The sequence below is a fragment of the Dromiciops gliroides genome, chromosome 2 (assembly GCF_019393635.1).
Source record: "Dromiciops gliroides isolate mDroGli1 chromosome 2, mDroGli1.pri, whole genome shotgun sequence".
NCBI lineage: Eukaryota > Metazoa > Chordata > Mammalia > Microbiotheria > Microbiotheriidae > Dromiciops > Dromiciops gliroides.
The window spans coordinates 641,760,583-641,775,898 of NC_057862.1; the positions used below are offsets into that span (position 1 = coordinate 641,760,583).

The 15,316-nt window shown below is 42.3% G+C and overlaps 1 protein-coding gene across 5 annotated transcripts in view; it reads left to right on the forward strand.

Moving 5' to 3' along the window:
- Positions 1-15,316, forward strand: part of GSE1 (Gse1 coiled-coil protein) — an 819,103-nt gene that overhangs the window by 88,846 nt on the left and 714,941 nt on the right. The window lies entirely within an intron of this gene.

Genomic DNA, 15,316 nt, shown 5'->3' on the forward strand with positions numbered 1-15,316 from the left:
CCAGGGAGAAACCTTTCCCCTGGGCCCCAAGCTCTGCTAGGGCTGAGGAAGAGGGAAAGAGTGACAATAAGCTATTAAATGGGGTGTGGGGTGTGGAGAGAGGATGTCAAAGATCACAGTGTATCTAATATCAGAACTGGAAGGGCCCTTAGAACATGGGAATTGGAGCATAGAACCTTAGAACTGGGTGGTCTAGCCCACCACCCTTCATGTTACAAATGAGGCAACTGAGGCTTCAGAGAAAGGAAGTGACTTGTCTCAGGTCACACAGTGGTCCAGTGGCAAAAATGGGACTAGAGCCCAGGTTTCTGGACTGCTCAACCTGACATACTTTCCCATCCCAACATGTGGCTTCGCAGTACAAAGGGGGAGGAGAATCCAATTGAGTCAACAAGCATTTATTGAGTCCTTACTGTGTACCAAGCATTGTACTGAGTGCAGAGGATACAAATGTAAGTAAAAATCAAGCTCATCCCTGCCCTCAAAGGGCTTACATTTGAATGAGGGAAGATGTTAACTAAAAAAAGGAGCCTTAAAATGGGGGATGGGAGGACAATGACCAGGTCTAGAGGGGCAAGGATGAGATGCAGGCTTAGGTGTCTTAAAAGATCATAGTATCCTTAGGGATCATTGGAAGGTAATGTGGTGTAGTGAGAAGATGAAGGAAGGAAGGAAGGAAGGATGAATGAATGGATGAGCCCTTATTAAGTACTTACTATAGGCAAAGCACCGGTGATACGGATTGAAAAGTGAACTAGTGTCCTCTCTCAGAGAGCTCACATGCTAATAGGAGTCAGCTAGCTGTTGCAACAGATAGAGCTCTAAGTTCAAATCCTGCCTCAGATATTTAGCAGTTCTGTGACCCTTAACAGTTATCTTCTTCAGTTTTCTCCAGTGTAAAATAGGGGTAATAATGGCACCTATGACCCAGGGTTGAAACTCTGCTTCACTTAAATCCAATTCACACTCAAGACATCACCCCATGATGTCATTAGTCCTCTTAAAAAACAAAGGATCAACAACAACAGCAACATGAAAATGAGGAAATAGTTTAATAATAGGAACTAACAGTTATATAGTACTTACTACGTGCCAAACACTACAATTATTATTTCATTTGATCCTACCAACAACCTTTGGGAGGCAATTATCGTTCCCATTTTATAGATGGGGAAACTGAGGTAAACAGGAACTGAATGACTTGCGCAGGACCACACAGCTGGTCATCATCTGAATTTGGACTTAATGCAGGTTTTCTTGAATATGCAGGTTTTCTCAAATATAGCTCCATGGCTCATTCTCCAGCACAGCCCGACTACCGTTCTACATGGCTCGATTTCTTCATCTCTAAAATGATGGGGTTGGACTCTTTGACCTCCATCTTCTAAGAACCTCTCAGCTGTTTGCATTCCAAGTGTGCCTTGCGTTGTGTTGATCCATGCACTGTAGTGGAATTTTAAGCCCATAAACAGGGACTAGACGTAGTTTATATTGTCTGAATGTTCCGCCTTTAAGAAACAGGAATCTTTAGACAATGAGTCCTTTCCCTGACAATAATGCAAAGGGGTTTAGGAGTGGAGAAAGAGTTCTATCTTTTCCTTGGCTAAAGTGGAAGCTAACGTCTCTCTCTGTCCCTCTGTGTCTCTGTGTCTCTCCCTCCCTCCTTTCCTTCTCTCTGTGTGTGTCTGTCTCTCTGTCTCTGTCTCTCCCTCCTTCCCTCCCTCTTGTCAGTGTCTCTCTCCTCTCTCTCTGTCTCTCTCTGTCTCTTTCTCTGTGTCTCTGTCTCTATATCTCTCTTTCCCTCTCCCTCTCTGTGTATCTCTGTCTCTTTCTCTTTGCATCTCTGTCTCTCTGTCTCTCTCTCCCTCCCTCCCTGGAAGAAAGGCAGAGCCAATAGGACCTTAGAGAGCATTTGGACTCACAGATGGACTAGAGCTGAAAGATTATCTAGACCAACCCTCTCCTTTTAGTTTATTGTACTCTTCAGGAGCTACCTCCTTTTATTTGTTTTTGTTTTTGTTTGTTTTGTTTGTTTTTTTGTGGGGCAGTGATGGTTAAATGACTTGCCCAGGGTCACACAGCTAGGAAGTGTCTGAGGTCATATTTGAACTCAGGTCGCCCTGGATCCAGGGCCAGTGTTTTATCCACTGTGCCACCTAGCTGCCCCTACTTCCTTTTATTTGTATAATTTTTTAAAACCCTGAACTTTAAAAATGCCAAATAAAACTAGCCTTTCTCATATATGCAGTAGAATAGAAAAATAAGTTTGGACATGAAACTCTGAATCTCTATTATATATGGTTTGTGTTTCTTTTTTTTTTTTTTTTTTTTTTGTGAGGCAATTGGGGTTAAGTGACTTGCCCAGGGTCACACAGCTAGTAAGTGTCAAGTGTCTGAGGCCGGATTTGAACTCAGGTCCTCCTGACTCCAGGGCCGGTGCTCTATCCACTGCACCACCTAGCTGCCCCTCTTTTAAAAATGTTTAATAAATTGGGTAGGCAACTTTCAAAACTCTTCTTATCTTCAGTTCTTTCTAGTTTGCCATCTATTTGCTTCGGTGTATTAAAAAGGGGGGGCAGCTAGGTGGTGCAGTGGATAAAGTACCGGCCCTGGATTCAGGAGGACCTGAGTCCAAATCCGGCCCCAGACACTTGACACTTACTAGTTGTGTGACCCTGGGCAGGTCACTTAACCCTCATTGCCCTGCAAAAAACAAACAAAAAAGGGGGGGTCCACTAGGTGGCATAGTGAATAGAGCCTCAGGCCTAAAGTCAGGAAGACTCATGTTCCTGAGTGCAAATTAAACCTCAGACACTTAGTATCTGTGTGATCCGGGGCGATTCACTTCACCTGTTTACCTCAGTTTCCTCATCTGTCAAATGAGCATGAGAAGGCAATGGCAAACCATTCTAGTATCTTTGCCAAGAAAACCTCAAATGGGGTCAGGAAGAGTCAGACATAACCGAACAGCGACAAGTTTTTTCAATGCTTCAATTACCCTTTTTTTGGCTACCTTATCCCTAGCCTTCTTCCTCCTACCACACCCCCAAATTTTAAAAAAGAAAATGAGGGAATTAGCATGCAGAAAAGAGAAGTGAATGGTCTACTGTGAGTAGCTGAGCTCAAGGATAGAAAGATTTCTTCCCACTTCTGTCCAATTTTTAATCACTGAGAAGAGGCAGGAGGACCAAATATGGCTAGACAGCTCGGACCCAAAAATGTCTGCTTGCCCCCTCCTTCCTCTGAGGAGGAAACTCAAGCCAAGAGGGAGGTGACTTGCCCAGAGATTCACAGTAAGTTAGTGGCAGAGCCGGAGAGACATTGGGAAGGAGAGAAAGAATGACATTCACCTTTCTTGGATCCATTTCCAGAAACTGGCCTCCTTTCCAAATGCAAGAACCGCTAAGTTTGGAAGGAGAATTTCAGCTGATAGCTCTCCAAAAGCAGAATGGGCTGACTGGGCGTCTCACTGGACTTCTAAGACAGGCTGGAAGGACCACTTCTCAGGGACAGGGAGTAGCAATTGCTGATCCAGGTTGAGATTGGATTAAATAGGCCCCTTCCCATTCCAAGGCGCCATGATTCTGAGAGCCCAGCTTCTGTTTTTATTTTGTAGTCGCCATCTTAGACAAATGGTGTGATGCTATTATGTTGTTGTACGATGCTGTCATGTTGTATGATGCTGCCGTCTGTTTCTTCATACTCCAATTAACAGAAATAACAGCAGCAGTCACAGCAATCAGCCATTACTTCAATGAGTAACTTAGTACTTAAAGAGCCAGAATTGAGGATTTTAGAGCTAGAAGGGATCTGAGGATCCTGTCCTGTTTTCAGACAGGCAGGTGGTAACCCCTCTCCCTCCCATTTTATAGCCTGTACAACTGAGACCTGGGGCTTGTCCGAGATCATTCCATAGGTTTGGGGATTGGGAGGGACTTCTTCCCTTTACAAAGAAGGAAACTGAGGCTCAGAGAAGGAAGGTAGCTTCACTTGAGCTCAAACCCAGATCTTCTGATACCACAACTAGTCCTTTTGCTTCCTGTAGAACCCAAGCCACCTGGTGGAATACTCTTGGTAACCCTTAAAACACATCGAAATGTGAGTTTGCTTTCATGGTTATTGTGACATTCATTTTTATTGTCAACAATTGCTATTATTTTGCTTCCTGGCTCTTTCAGAGCCCCTTCAACCTGAAGAAAAAGCTTTTTTTCCCTTGAAAAGCTTTCTAGGTTGTGACGCAATATAGGGTGAATTTCATGTGTTATTTGGAAAAAAATAAAATACTATTAAGTACAAAAGATATAGCTATAGATTTATAGATATATAGGTATTGGTATAGGTACAGATATAGATAGATAGGGTGACTGATCTCACACCAGTACCAAATATTTTGAAATGCTACTAGAAGGAAGAGTTGACTGTTATCATCCTCTTATAATTCAGTTCATCATAAATACATTTATTAAGCACCTGTTATATACAAGGTCCTAGGCTTGGTGTTGGGGGTATGAAGATACAGCGATGACCTGCCCTCAAGGAATTTGAGGAGAATAACTTGATAAATATTGCGCAAAGAAGGATCGAGGGTGAAGGATCAAGGGAGAAGTCCAGACAAAGCACTATGAGAGAAGTGAGGAATGAGACCTCCTTTTTCCCCATGGACCAGGGTCAGGAAAGGCTTCATGGAGAAAGTGGCATCTTATTCAGACCCTGAAGGGAGGAAGAGACTCCGTTAGATAGCATTAGGATTTTTTTTTTTGCATTAGGATTAAGAAGGTGAGCATTCCAGTCCAGAAAGCCCAGAGATGGGAGAGGGCAGGACAGGATTGGGGGGACGTTGGCTAGTGCTCTGACTGGAACACGATGTATCTCAAGGGGAGCACGGTCTAAGGGAAGATGAACAGGGAGCTTTCCACTCTAGTCTAAAGGACCTTGAATGCCCGACTTTGAGTTTATGCCAATAGGGAGCCAGAATGGGACGTTCACAGGATGTAGGAATGGGAGGGACCTCGAAGAGCTTAGTCCCCTTGTCCCCATGCTTTACAGATGAAGGAACTGAGGCCCAAACAAAGTGGCAATGCCTGCCCTTGAGGCGAAAGTCTAAAAGAGCAGCCAAGGATTATCAGTGTAGGTAGGAAGTAGCAGTAGTAGGAAATACCATAGCAGCTGGGTGGAAGTGAGAGTTTGAAAGTTGGATGGGAAAGAGGGAATAGGATGTACAGTTATTGGGCTGTTGCAATAGTTTAAGCCTAAGGAGGCAGCTAGGTGGTGCAGTGGATAAAGCACCAGCCCTGGATTCAGGAGGACCTGAGTTCAAATCCAGCCTCAGCCACTTGACACTTACTAGCTGTGTAACCCTGGGCAAGTCACTTAACCCTCATTGCCCTTCCACCCCCCCCAAAAAAAAAACAATTTAGGCACAGGGTGATGAGGCTTATGGACAAAGGGTGGGTGCATTGGAAGTAGAAAGGGCTGAGTTCAAGAAGTATTGGAGAACAGAACCAATGGAATGAAGTCCTGTTCGTTGCCAGTCCTTGGCAAAGTTATACGGTCACTAAGAGTTGTCTTTGGTGTTCCCAGTACCCCAGTCACTGTACCTCCTACCCTTTCCCCATCAGCTCCCTGGAGTTTTCTGTTGCTTTCCTTTCTCCCTGAGGCAGGAATTAAGCCTCAGTCATTTGATGTTGTTATTTTTCTTCCTTTGTTCTCGAAGAGGACCAATGACACCACAAAGTCATATTCTGACTTGCTGCTGAATTGGATTTAAGTGAGGCAAAGTCATTAGCCTCCCTCTCTCCTCCAGAGTCCTTGGAGTCCAGTGGCAAGACTACGGTCAGTAATGACTCATTCTGTCCCTGCGGTTCTGGAATTTTTTGCTCAGTCATTTATACCTGAGCATGAACAGGTCTTAAATCTCTGTTCACTCTCCCAGGAGCAGTTGTAGTCTAGGCCTGAGCACTCTTTCTACCCGGACATGTTAACTTCATATGGACGCCCTGGGTTCCAACCCCCCCCCCAAGAAAAAAGCAAAAAACAAAACACAGCTTGTTCTTCCTTAGTGAATGTATTTTGGGCTGCTTTAGGAGGGAGGCTAGTAGAAGAACCAGGGCCTAGGATTAAAAGATTGATGCCACCCAGTCAATCAACAAATGTTCATAGAGCCCACGGTCGAGACTCCCAGAAAGACTTATATGTCTTTACATTGAGTGCCTTCCAGGCATTGCCACTTTAGCTGGGGACACAAAACCAACACATGAAAAATTAATGAGCAACCGGGGCAGCTAGGTGGCACAGTGGATAAAGCACCGACCCTGGATTCAGGAGGACCTGAGTTCAAATCCAGCCTCAGACACTTGACTAGCTGTGTGACCCTGGGCAAGTCACTTAACCCTCATTGCCCTGCAAAAACAAAACAAAACAAAACAAAAATGGGGAGAAGGGCTCTAAGTATCTCTCCAGCTCTACCTTTGGCGACTCTGAACGTTCCATGGAGGAGGTGAGACTCTATCTTCACCCAGCTGATGTGGATGTAGGGAGGGGAGAGAGCATTCCAGAGCTGGAAGGGCCTTAAAGGTCCTCTAATCTAACCCCTTCATTTTACGGATGAGGACACTGAGGCCAGCAGAGAGGAGGGACTCACCCAAGGTACCCCAGATAGTAAGTAGAAGAGGTGGAATTCCAACCCACTTCTGCAGGTGCTTGAGAGGTGCCATTAAGCCCTTGGAGTGGAGTCTTTGCAGCCCTACTTAGAAGGGTGCCCTTTGTCCCCATTGGCCCACCACTGTCTGGCTCCCCTCTCCTGTTTTTGAAATTCAAAACATTTACAAGAACAGCCCACTTTGCTCTTGCTCTGTGTTACAGAAAAGAGGATTTGGAAGGCTTTTTTGCTTGTTTTGGCTGCCTCTCCTTCTTGTTCAGGCTCCCTTTGCTTGAGTTTGCTCTCTCTCTCTGTCTTTCCAACCCCTCCTCCCTGTGTAAAAGTTTAAACAATGAGGAAGGGATTTATGGCAAATCTGCTATGAGAGAAGATTCCAGTTTTCTTCTGGAGCCCCTTAGTGAAGTCACTTGCTGACTGAGGATCCTGGGGACAGCCCCAAGGCTTCACAAATACTCTAGCCCACAATGCCTTTCCACCAAAGCAGGGCAGCCGGGCCCTTCCATAGCACCAAGTGGGTCCTTTTGTGTTATAGGCTAAGTCTTTCTTGCCACCCAACTTTCATCAAGTTCAGGTCTCTTGGCTCCAAGTTCAGTGTTCTTTTCACTAAACTGTGCAGGCAACATAGACAGATGGACAGACAGACAGAGATAGACAGACAATTGGACAGAGATAGATAGATAGATAGATAGAGAGAGAGATAGATAGAGAGATAGATAGATAGATGGATAGATGGATACACAGAGATAGATAGATACACAGAGATAGATAGACAGACAGAAAAATGGAAAATATTCCTAATAAATAGTATATTTGTAGTTCCTGACTCCTAACACGTCAAGTAATAGGTTTATGTAGACTCAAAACTACCAGCTGGCCCTCCCCTTTTGACTTAGCAATAAATTCATATGAAGAGTTAATGATAGGCAAAAGTAGGATTTAAATCCAGTTCGCCAATCGTGAAAAATCCCCCTTCCTTGGTTGAAATTTCCCACTTCTCTTAATTTCTGGGAATTTCATTTGATCCTCACAACAACCTTGGGAGGTAGATGCTATAATTATTCTCATTTTATAGATGAGGGGCTTGAGGCCTGGAGGGAGTGCAGTCACAAAGGTAATAAGTTAAAATAGCAGGATTTGAACTCAGGTCCTCTGACTCCAAAGTATTCTGACACTACCTCACATCATTAGCATTGTTATTGTTATATTAAGTGACCCATTTCTGGGGATGTGTCAAGTCCAAACTCAAGTACCCTGGGAGTGTCCATGCACCTAGACATTGAGTGGTACCTCTTTTGCCCACCTGCAAAGGGATAGCTTGTCCCCACTATAGTTTTTGGGTTTGGGGTTGTTGTTGTTTTTTGGGGGGGTTGTTTTGTTTTTTTGTTTTGATTTGGTTTGTGTTTTGTTTTTTTTCACAAGGAGGTACATTTAACTCACGCTCTCCATCAGTGCCCTTTGCTCAAGCATTTGCTGTCTGGCCCGATGCAATCCTCAAATTACTTTGAGAAAAGCCCTTGGCTCAGGTTTCTGGTCTGGGCAGTGCACATCTGGACGGCCCAGCTGCTGGAGGCAGTCAGCACTGGAAAAGGGAAGGGGGAGAAAAAAAACCTAAACACCCAACCTCAGAGATAGTCAGGGCAGGAACCCTGCAGACAGAGTGCCCCTCAGGAAAAAATAATCCTACTTTGGGAATTGGGAGAGGAAAGAAAGAGAAGTGGAAGGATTATGACCAAGGAGGAGCTGGGGGAGTTAGTAAAACATTTCTCTTCAAAATGTAGTAGTTTCCAGAAAAGGAAAAAGGAGCAAAGAAGGGGAGACAGTAGGGAAGCTGGGCTAAGAGAGACTTTAGTGGGAAGATCCCCTACAGTTCCAGTCAGAGAACCTAGGTTCAGACCCAATTCTGCCACTTTTTTGCTGGATGATCTTGAAGTCATTTCCCTTTTTGCGACTTTTTCATATGTGCAATGAGGGGGTGAAACAGGATGGTTTCTAAGGATCTCTGGAGAGCTAAATCCTCTTCTGATCTCAACTGAAAATTCAAGGTTTTTTGCTCTACCAGTCTTGTTATTTTTGAGGAAATCATATGATTGCTCTGTGTCTGTTTCCTCAGTAAGCAAAAGGTGAACAGAATCCATGCATGGGAAAAAGGGATGCTTTTTGGAAGGTCCTGAGTCAGCAGGAGCTGTGATTTCATGGGCCAGGCCAAGGATCAGCTGAGAACAGAGCCAATTCTAGGGGTGTTCAGGGGAGACGATATTCAGGATAGGGCAGACATATGGGGAAGGGGGTGACAGACATGGGATATTTTGTAATATTCCTTTTGAAAAATGCATATATTTTTATGGCCAGAAAACTTCCCGTTCCATGGGGCCTAGGGATTTGTTTTGTAATGACTTGTCACATATGTTTCAATGAAGGCTCAAAGTGTTTGAGGGGAAATAATAGAGAATGGAAGAAATTTTGCAATCTTGCCCAGGGTGTTTTGTCCCAGTTCTAGAAAGAAGGCTGAGCATAGCACCCATCACTAGCCTGATGAGACCTAGGGGTGTGGGTCTCAATGGAGAAATTATCTTTCCCCATATCCCAGCTCCAGTCTAACGAGTGATCATGGGTAAGTCGCTTCCTGTTGGGCCTCAGTTTCCTTCTCTGTAAAATGAGAGAGTTGGACCACATCAGAGATATCTTAATGTTTCTTTTTTTTAAAAAAAAAATATGGACCGTTCTCAGGATGTTGATTTAAAAAAAATAATTATAATGAGAGGAAATGCTACATTTCAGCTAGAGGTGAACGAAAATATAGATGTAAATGTCTTTTCCTTATCTGAATTGTTGAACTTTTTGAAATCCATCCATACACCCTTTTGGGTAGACCCCAGGTTAAGAATCCCTTGACTAGATGAATCATGAGATCTAAGGTTGCCATGGTTATATTGTATAGGAAAACAACAACTACCACCACACTGGAATTGGAGAATAAGGAATCTAGATTTGGAACCTTCAATTTCTTCATCCGTAAATATCACTTGCATTATTTACTCACAGAATTGTTGTAGGCAAAGCATCTTCTTTTTGTTGTTGTTGTTGTTGTTTTTGCAGGGCAATGAGGGTTAAGTGACTTGCCCAGGGTCACACAGCTAGTAAGTGTCAAGTGTCTGAGGCCGGATTTGAACTCAGGTCCTCCTGAATCCAGGGCCGGTGCTTTATCCGCTGTGCCAACTAGCTGCCCCGGCAAAGCATCTTCTAATGAGAAAACACTATATAAATATCAGACAGCACCTAGCATAGTACCTTGCACATAGTATGTACTTAAATGTTTGTTAAATTGAATTAAACTATTATTATTATAACACTTTTGAGGGACCCTGCCACCAGAGACTTGTTCTGTGATCATTTGTTGTGGAGTTGTTTCAGTTGTGTCTGACTCTTCATGACCCCATTTTGAGTTTTCTTGGCAGAGATACTGGAGTTGTTTGCCATTTCCTTCTCCAGATCATTAGACAGAATAGGAAACTGAGGCAGAGTTAAGTGACTTGTCCAGGGTCCATAGCTGGTAAGTCTCTGAGGTCAGATTTCAACTCAGATCTTCTTGACTCCAGGGCAGGTGCTCCATCCACTGCACCATCTAGCTGCCCCTCTGTGATCATAGTAGGGATCATGTCTTTGTACAGTGAAGGCAGAGAAGATGCATCACTTCTCCTATTTTCCACACTTCTGTTCAGAGCTCCAGATATTTCAGGATGCCCTTTCATTTAAGTCATTCAACAAAAATGTATTCAATTAGAATTGTTGAATTAGAAGCATTTATAAAGTGTCAACTATATGCCAGCCAATGTCCTTGGTGCTGGAAATGGAAAAAAGGAAGGAAAAATGAAAGAAAGAAAAAAGAACAAAAGAGGAAGGAACAGAAAGGAAGGATGGAAGGAAGGAAAAATGAAAGAAAGAAAAAAGAACAAAAGAGAAAGGAAGGAAAAGAAAAAGGAAGAAAGGAAGGAAGTAGTTTCTGGCCTCAAGGAATTTATAGTCTAGTTAGAGTATAAAATATACATATTTAAAGATAGAGGGAAAGGTTCTAGCAACTAGGAGCATCACAAAAGACCCCAGGTGAGGCAGCTCAGCAGTGAGTGCTGTACTTGGAGTCAGGAAAGCCTGAATTTCCATCCAGCTCAGCTGCTTAGCTGTGTAACCCTGAGCGAGTCTCAGCCAACATGTCCTGTCTTCCAGGGTTGTCAGGAGGACACAGATGGGATCTAGTATTTATATTTTTAAAGGTCTCATATAGAAGGTCGTCCTTGAAGGAAACTAGGGATTCTGGAAGATTCAAGGAAGAAGGGAACACATTCTGGCAATGGGAGACAACCTGTGCAAAGACAGGTGAGAGATGGGGCCTCATGTGTGAAGACTGGACCAGAAAGCCAATCTTCTGGGACTCCAGTGTACATGGAGGGGAACGATGTTCAGGGAGGCTGGCAAATTAGGTAGAGACTAGCTTGTGAAGGTCTTCAAATGCCCCAAAGGGTTTATTGTTGATATTGGAGGTTAGAGGAAGCCGCTGCAGTCTATTGAGAAGGGGAATGACACAGTCAGATTTGCTCAGTTGGACAGCTGTGTGAAGGATGGATTGGATCCGGGAGAGGCCTGTTGCTCTTTCTCTCTGTGAGTCCTTGTGCTAGATGTTCCTGGAGGTCATAAAGAAGTATTAGGCACTGTTCCTTCCCTCACAGAACTCACTGCCCAAAGAGAATCAAGATGAACACACAAGAAAAGATAAGTATCAGTTACCTGATACTATGTAACCTGCACAAATGACGGGAGAGGAGTAAAGTGGGAAGATTTTGGATCTAAGGATCTGGGTTCCAATCCCATCCCTAACAGCTCACTACCTATGTGACAGTGAGCCAGTTGCTTTCCCCTTTCTGGGCCGTACTGTTCTTCATCTGTAAAATGAGTGGGGGTGGATAGGATTTAGATTAGGTGACCTCTAGGATCTTTTTGGGGGCCAGATGATGTCTACGGGCTTTTTTAAAGCTCTGAATCCTGTAAACATGAAGGGAAAGGGGAAAATGAATTGTGTCATCCTTACTGACTGGAAAACAACTCTCCCTCCCACCCCTACCATCCTCTACCTTCCCCTACCTTCTGCCCTGTTCTGGGCAGTGGGCCTGCCATTTGTTGTGGCTCTCTCCCTGGGAGGGAGCTGGGACCCAGAGGAATGCCAGTAATCTCTCCAAGGAGCTGACTGATCGCTGTCAGCGCTCACATTCCCTCTGGCTCCAATTTCAACCAAATTCCATTCTTCCCCATCAGCTTCCCTCCCAGCCCCTGTCCTGCCCTCTCCCTCCCTAGCCCCCACCCCTTGCCCCTGCCCTGTTCTGCCCTGTTTTGAGCCCCAACCCTTTTTGCCTCATTTGCCCCCCTTCCCATATGCCTCCCCCAAAATAGTTCTCTCCTGGTGTCTGGGGACCAACCATTCCCTAATTGTATAAAGCCCTGAAGTGATTTATCTGAAAGATTATTGGTGTCATAGGTCAGGCAAAGAATAACACACAAGGCGTCTCTCTCTCCCTCCCATCTTGCTCCTTCTCCTTGCTGCTCAGAGTGTCTCCTGTGGTGGGGATGGGAGTGGGGATGCAGTTGGGGATGGCCTTTTCTTTACACTAGCAACTAATGTAGCTTTCTAATGTCCTTCCTTTTCATAAACCAAGATGTCCCAAGGGATAGTCCCTCAATCCTCTCCCCTCTTAGTTGTCATGATTCTTGGCAAAGATCTGATTTCAAGTTCTGGTATTGCCACTTACTAGCTAAATAGAATCATGGACTTGTAGAATATGAGAGTTGTGAGGGCTATTCAACAGAAATTGTCTGTGCTGGAAGGAATCTAGAACAGAGATAGCAGAGCTGGGGGGATTTTTAGAATATGAAATGTTAAAGCTAGAAGAAACTTTAGAGAACATCTAATTGAACCATTTTATTTTACTGATAAGGGAACTGTCCCAAAGGGGAAAGTTCCTTGCTCTAAATCATACTCTCATGAGTAACAGTGCTGGGATTGCAGAACCCATTTCCTCCAGCCACCAATACAAGTTCTTTTCTCATTATTTCAAGCAGTCCCTCATGCTGACATTGGGTAAAGTCATTTTCCTTCTAAGTCTCAGTTTTCTCCTCTATAAAATGGGGGATTAGATGTATTGATCTATGGGGTCATTAATAGTCCTTTTAGAAGACAAATCTGAGTCTCTCCAGAGTTCTATCAGAAATTAGGTTCACATCTTCCAGAGGTCAGAGCAAAGCTCCATTATCAAAGTGTACTTGAACCAGCAGATCCACAAACAGTGACAGTCTGTGTTTTCACAGACACTGGCAGAGTATATGTTCTCAGGGTCAGGAATGGAACAGACTGTGCTGTCTGGGTGCAGTCCGACTGGTCACTTGTCCAGACATCTGTTCCCAAGACTGATGGCACCTTTGTGGATGGAGCGCCACATGGTGAATGCAGTGTTCAGCCTCTGAAGTATATGGGGTTCCTAGATTGTTAAACTTGAGAGTAGAAGGGAACCTTGGTGACTATCTGGCTCTGTTTTACAAATAAGGAAATTATGGTCCTAAATGGTAAAATGAAACCCCGGGTGCTCAGCAAAACCAGGATTAAAATCCAGGTCTTCTATCTTGCAGTCCAGAGGTCTTTCTACTATATTACATTAGATGCTACCCCATTCCACTGTGTGATTCTGGACATATCCCAGTTTTGCCATCTCTGAAATGTAGATAATAAGACTTAGCCACTTCAGAGTTGCTGAGAGAAGTCACTGATAAAAAATGGAGAGAAGATGAAAAGATGAAGGAAAAATACATACTTAACAGTCATAACTGTGAATGGCATAAATTCACTCATAAAACAGAAGAGGGTAGCAGAATGAATTAGAATGCAATTGTTGTTTTCAAGAAACATACTTGAACATAGTTAAGAGGGGAGGCTGGAGCAGAATTTATTATACATTGGGTGAACTGAAATAAACAAGGGTAGCAATCATGATCTTAGGCAAGACAACACTAAAAATAAATGTAATTCAAAGAGTTAAACAGGGAAACAATGTTATGCTTACAGACTCCACTGTTGTTCACTTGTTTCAGTGATGTCTGCCGTTTTATGATTCTATTTGGGGTTTTCTTTGGCAAAAATATTGGAATGGTTTGCCATTTCCTTCTCCAGCTCATTTTATAGATGAGGAAACTAAGACAAACAGGGTTAAGTGACTTGCTGAGGGTCATACAACTAACAAATGTCTAAGGTCATATTTGAATGCAGATCTTCCCAACTCCAGGCCTGGCACTGTCCACTATACCACCTAGTTGTGAATACAGGAACCATAGAAAATTAAATAATACCAATACTTAATTGATATCATGTGATGCTGATTTTATATAATTGCTATCATATATTAATATGTATGTACCAAATAACAGAGCATCTAAATATTCAGATGTATTGGATAATACACAACTAAATCATAATAATTTGCGACTTCAAAGTATCCTTGTAAGCTAGACAAATCTAACAAAAAGATAAACAAAAAAGAAATTAAGGACTTGAATTATATTGAAAGTTACAATAGAGCTCTGCAATTACTGAATGGAAAAAGAAAGAAACATATATTCTTCATTAATCTTTACAAACATTGACTAGAACTAGAGTATAAAAACCTCATAAACAAAAGGAGAGATGTTAAATACTTATTTTGCTAATCACAATACACCTGATAAACAAAAATCAGAAAAGCAACAAATAAAAATCCCAACTAAATAAAAAAAAATCTTGAAAATTAAAGAAGAGATGAACAAAGTTGAAAGCAAATAAAAAACAATCGCAAAACATTGAATTGACAAAACTAGGAGTTGTTTTTATGGAAGAAAAATAAAATAATAAACTGGACAAACAATCTGATCAAAAGAGTGGAAAATTATCAATATTATATTTGAAAGAGAACTTATTAAAATGAAGAGGAAACAAAGTAAATTATTTGAAAATCTCTTGCCAAGTTATATTCCCCAAATTAATTAAAATAAATGGTTGAATATTTGAAAAAATATAAAAGCCTATATTAAAAGAATAATAATAGAGATTTGACATAACCCAGTTTCAGAAAAAAGAAATCGAACAAGCTATAAATAAGTCTTCAAAGAAAGAATATCTCAGGACCAGATGGATTTACAGGTTAATTCTATTGAATATTCAAAGAACAATTAATTCCGATACTATATAAATTGTTAGCAAAAATTGAAAAAGATATCCCATCAGTCTCCTTCTTTGATATACATATAGTTCTGATATTTAAAACAGGAAGAAACAAAGCAGAAAAAGAAACCACATACCATTAATTTGAATTAAATATTAGCAAAGTGGCTATAGAAATGTATAAAAAGGTTATATCCAATAACCAGGCTGGATACATACTAAGAGTGCAGGATTGACTTGATGTTATGAAAATTATTACTATTTTAATAGACTGTATTGATAACAAAAGCAAAAATCATAATTATGTCAAAGATACAGAAAACCTTTTGACAAAATACAATATCCATTTGTTTTTTTAAAAACATTAAAACATAGAAATAAGTGGAACTTTCCTTGACATGAGAAATGATATCCACTATCTCAAAACA